Below are 5,431 nucleotides of genomic sequence, written 5' to 3' on the forward strand. Positions count from 1 at the left end.
ATGAGTGACCCATGGTTTTCCTCCTGGCCCTTCTGAAGATCCGCCCTCAAAGGGATGGAGAAGGGAAGGGAAGAGCACTCATTTGAATCTTATCAGCCTCTTGATCTAGTAACTTACCTAAATATGAGTTCTTGTCCTACTTACATCACATGGCCTCAAGGCACAGGTCGTGCCTTTACATGTGCCACCGAGAACACGTTTGCTGTTGGCACTTGGCAAACGAGAATTGTTGTTGTAAGATGTTAACAATAGGAATACGTGAGTAGATGTTCCTGGGGGATGAACATAAGGCTAGCAGTGAGGGGGGAGCTTTTTGGGTAGACCATCAATGCAAGAGTCTTAAGAAGAAGGGTGCAATTCTGAGCTTCTATCCGCATTTTCTGAGAAGTGCCCAGGCATTTGCGCGGGTGCTTGGATGGGCTGCTGTCCATTTGGACAAAATTTCATGGACTATTTCTAGTCCTGACAAGTCAAACTCAGGGCCATAGATAAGGCGGTGACAGGCACACTCTTCCAGGATGATCAGTCAGTGACACTGGGCAGTGGGACTTGACAGTGTCTACATTTTCATATTTGTAGCTTGGGCATGGAGGGCCAGCTTGAGGATTTTCAAGAATTAAAATGTCATGCTGGGTCCAGCGAGAGGGGTGGACCATCTGCTCTTCATGGCTTTAGCAAATGGTATCCTAAGATATTAGGATTTTATCTTTGGATATTAGTGATCCATATCTAATTTTTCTTAATAATTTCTCCTAAGGTCTTTTATTAGTAAATTGAAATCACATTGAGTAGGAGAGAAACCCAAATCCACCTGGTAAGAGCCTTTTACATCAGCTGTTCAGTGTAGGCGAGTGCAGTGTTTCTGTAATACAGAATCTGTTTTGCCATTGAAATATGATGCTTATTAATTTGTGCTGTTCTTATGTGAATTGCAGAGGTGGGATAACTATCCCTGTTTGCACATTGTTCTTACCTTAACAAGTGCTAAAATATACATTTTCTCTTTGTTCTCATAATACCTTGTGAAGTAGACACTTCACAGGAAGACACTGAAGCAAAAAGAAGTTAAGAGATTGAGGCAACACGTTGTTGAGTTAGAATTTAAATGTGTCCCTGGGGCCAGTGCTGTGTGCAGTGGGTTAATCCTCTGCCTGTGGCACCCACATCCCATATGGGCGCCAGTTCTAGTCCCGGCTGCTCCTCTTCTGATCCAACTCTCTGCTGTGGGCTGGGAAAACAGTAGAAGATGGCCCAAGCACTTAGGCCCCTGCACCCACGAGGGAGACCTGAAAGAAACTCCTGGCTCCTGGCTTCGGCTCAGCTCAGCTCCAGCCATTGTGGCCATTTGGGGAGTGAACCAGCAGATGGAAGACCTTTCTCTCTGTCTCTCTCACTGTCTGTAACTCTGCCTCTCAAAAAACTAACTAAATAAAATCTTTAAAAAAACAAACAAAAAGAGAATTTAAATGTGTCCCATGTCAGAACAGCCTCCCTGATATGGGAAGTGATGGTAACTTGAGCCTTTTCTTGGTCTTTATGACTAATTCTTTTTAAGATTATTTATTATTTGAAAGTCAGAGTGATAGAGAGGGAGAGACAGAGACAGAGGGAGATCTTCTATCCATGTTTCACTCCCCAGATGGCTGCAACAGACGGATCTGAGCCAGGTTGAAGCTAGGAGCCAGGGACTCCATCTGGGTCTCCCACATGGGTAGCAGGGGTCCAAATACTTGGGCCATCGTTTACTGCCTCCCCGGGGACATTAATTAGCAGGGAGCTGAATCAGAAGTGGAGCCACTGGGACTCAAACGGGTACTGTGCTATGGGATGCTGGCATCACGAGCGGCTGCTTAACTCGCTGGGCCACAGCCAGCTCCTCCGAGCAGTCTTCGATTTGCTCTCACCACTGCTTCTGACTGCCTTGCCGTCTGTCTCCTGGTTATCACTCTTGTGCTGTTAAAATTCCAGAGAAAACGATTGGACTTTGAAACAGTCAACAATGAGGCCCAGAAATGTCAGCCTCAGTGTTTTCACGAAGCACAGGTCGGGCAGGGGGAGGGAGGGAGCCCAGTCAGCTAAAAGCTTCCAGTAGACAGAGCCCACTGGCGGCGGCGCGGCCCCTGCTCCAGTAGCTGCAGCAGGAGCTCAGATTTGAATTTCTGGGGTGCTTAGGCTCCCTGGGGTGATGTTTGGTGCTGTAGCTGCAAGGAGACACTGTGACGCCTCTGCAGGCCACCAGGAGATAAACGTCGCGTTTCTGTTGCACTTTATTAAATTACTTCTCTCTGCTTCCAGGGTCTCTTGGTCCATCTGCAGTTGCTACTGTGTGCCTTTGGGCAAGTGAGTTTATTTCAGCGTGCCTTGGTTTCCTCCTGCATTTAATGAGGGTGATAATAGAGCCAGCCCTCTGTCCTCATGGGTTCTGCCTCCTGGGATTCAATTAACTGCGGAGTGCAGATACTGGGAAAAAACATGGGGTCTGTACCGAACGTGCAGATTTTTTTCCTCATCATTATTCCCTGAATGATACAGCATAACAACTATATATGTAATATTTATATTGTATTAGCTATTACCAGTAATCCAGAAATGATTTGAAGTACTTGTGTATGGGAAAATGTGTGTGGGATTTGTGCAAGTGCCCTGTCGCCTGTGTAAGGGACGTGGGTGTCTGTGGACTCAGGTATCTGCAGGGGTCCCTCCGAGGGTACACAAGGAGGAGCGTCGTGATCACGTGCAGTTTTACACAGATGACATGTGCTTCCACGAGAGCTCCAGCGAGGGCCCCATCAACGTGGACTCCTTGCTCCAGAGGCTAAGCTGTCCAGTCAGCTCTGCTCTTCAGCCGGCAGCACATCCGGTCCCCTTTTCACTTTCTCTTTACGATGGTGAAATATATGGAACGGAAATGTGCCGCTTTGGCCATTTTTAGGAGTGCAGTTCGCATCAGGTGCAGTCACGCTGATGTGCTGGCTACATGTTCATGATGGGGGCGGGGAGGATGGGAGGGGCTGGGCACTGGAGCCCCGTGTGCTGGGCTCAGAGGGTGAGTCTCGGGCCCGGCTGCCTGACTGGCACAGTGCAGGGTGAGGGGCGTGGGGGACCATGGGAGGAGAGCCATGCAACAAATAGCTGCTCCGTGAGTGATAGTGCCAGCCCTCTCTTGTGTTTTCATACTCATCGCTGGCTTTTTTTTTTTTTTTTCCATATTTATTTACTTGTCTGCCTCGACTTGAAGGGCAAACAGCCAGAGAGCAAGAGATCTTCCATTGCCTTGTTCACTCCCCAGATGCTCTCAACAGGCTGAAGCAGCAGTCTGGAGCCCCGTCTGTGTCTTCCATGGGCGTGGCAGGGGTCCATGCACTTGAGCCATGCTTTGCTGTCTCCCAGGATGCTTAGCCGGAAACTGGACTAGACGCAGAGGTGCTAGAACTCCAGATGGGTATGTGTGTTGTGAGTGGTGGCCTAACCTGCGACACTTTGCTGGCTTCGTTTAGCTTCATCGATTCTTTGTCCCTCCTAAGGAAGGGCCCGAGTCCTTATCCACTTTGTTGATGTCAGTCTTTCAAGATGTCGGCAGGTTAATGACTGGGAAAATCATTCAGAAATCCTAGGCACTGGGATCCCAGGTTCATGGCGGGTCTTCCAGACTGTGTAGATGAAGTGTGGCACTGAGGTCAGCGAGTTTACTGCGTTTCCTGAGATGGAGCAGATCAGACATTTTGAAAGTCAGTTTCTGAAAGTCATGAAGAGGTGGAACAAATAGATTTTAACACAAATGAGAAGTCTGTTGCTGGCACTGTGGAGTACCGGGTTAAGCCTCACGTGCAGCGCCGGCATCCCATTTGGGTGCTGGTTCAAATCCGGCTGCTCCACTTCCGATCCAGCACCCTGCTAATGCACCTGGGAAAGCAGCAGAAGATGGCCCAAGATGTCCTTGGGCCCCTGCATCCACGGGAGGCCCAGAAGAAGCACATGGCTCCTGGATTCAGCCTGGCCCAGCCCTGGCTGTTGTGGACAGTTGGGGACTAAACCAGTGGATGGAAGATCCGTCTCTCTCTCTCTCTCTCTCTCTCTCTCTCTCTCTCTGTATCTCTGCCTTTCAAATAAATAGATACATATTTAACAAAAAAAAAAAAAAAAAAAAAAAAACTAATGAGAAGTCTACAACCTTAGCAAGTGACTGACCTGAAGCATGGCTCATTTGTCTGCAAATTCTGTCTCAGAGAAATACTTGAAATTCAATCACTCATTCATTCATTCATCCATTCAAGAAGCATGTGTTAAGTTTTGGTCAGAAATGGCAGTGGGCCGGCGCTGTGGTTTAACAGGCTAATCCTCCGCCTTGTGGCGCCGGCACACCGGGTTCTAATCCCGATCGGGGTGTCGGATTCTATCCTGGTTGCCCCTCTTCCAGGCCAGCTCTCTGCTATGGCCCGGGAAGGCAGTGAAGGATGGCCCAAGTGCTTGGGCCCTGACCCGCATGGGAGACCAGGAGAAGCACCTGGCTCCTGGCTTCGGATCAGCGTGGTGCACCGGCCGCAGCGGCCATTGGAGGGTGAACCAACAGCAAAAAGGAAGACCTTTCTCTCTGTCTCTCTCTCTCTCACTACCCACTCTGCCTGTCAAAAAAAAAAAAAAAAGAAAAAGAAATGGCAGTGGTTGTAGGAGTTGCAATGGTCACCGAAGGATGCTATCTTTGCTCAGAGAATGTTGATTCTTCCTTTCTTTTCTCATGTGCCCATTGACAGTACAGACCAGGCACAAGGCCTGAGCTGAGGTATATGTGGGCAGAGTCTACTCTGCCACCTCTTTCTATGCAGTCAGTGTAAGAACACAGCCGGTGGCAAGCCCCACGAGGCCCAGAGAAGGCTGCTTCTAAGAAGTTTCCAATATGTAACTTTTCAGGCAAATGCCTGTGATCCCTAAGTCTGAATTTTTTTTTTTTATTGAACTCTTCTGGATCTGTTCAGCTTGCAGGTGTCAGACAGACACAAGCTTTCAAGAATATCTGAGAGATCTGATGCTAGCTGTTAAACATCAAAGAGCACCAGCTATCTCCAAGGGGGATACTGAAGTAGATACTTAGAGCTCATAAAATAAACTATTGGTAACCTAGAGGTTTCAGGTGGGCACACTTGGGACAATCATCTAGGGGCCAGAGATTTAATTTATCCATCCATCCATTCATCCATCCATCCATCCATCCATTCATCCATCTGTCCATGTGTCCATCCATCCATCCATCCATCCACTCAATCATCCATCTGTCCATGTATCCATCCATTCATTTATCCACCCACACATCCATCTGTCCATCTGTTGTCTATTCTTCCATGCATCCAACAAGCACTGACTATGTTCCCAGAATATTTTTTGGGGGAGTAACCTGTCACGTCTCTCTGTGTGTCTACAGGACTGCGTATGGTCT

The 5,431-nt window shown here is 48.2% G+C and overlaps 1 non-coding gene across 1 annotated transcript; it reads right to left on the minus strand.

Annotated features, from left to right (window-relative positions):
* Nucleotides 1-4,733: 4,733 nt before the first annotated feature.
* LOC133767378 (small nucleolar RNA SNORA51) lies at nucleotides 4,734-4,863 on the minus strand. The gene has a single exon (XR_009866862.1). It is a non-coding gene; the product is annotated as a small nucleolar RNA SNORA51 (small nucleolar RNA).
* Nucleotides 4,864-5,431: the final 568 nt, after the last annotated feature.

The sequence above is a fragment of the Lepus europaeus genome, chromosome 9 (genome assembly GCF_033115175.1).
Source record: "Lepus europaeus isolate LE1 chromosome 9, mLepTim1.pri, whole genome shotgun sequence".
Classification (NCBI taxonomy): Eukaryota; Metazoa; Chordata; class Mammalia; order Lagomorpha; family Leporidae; genus Lepus; species Lepus europaeus.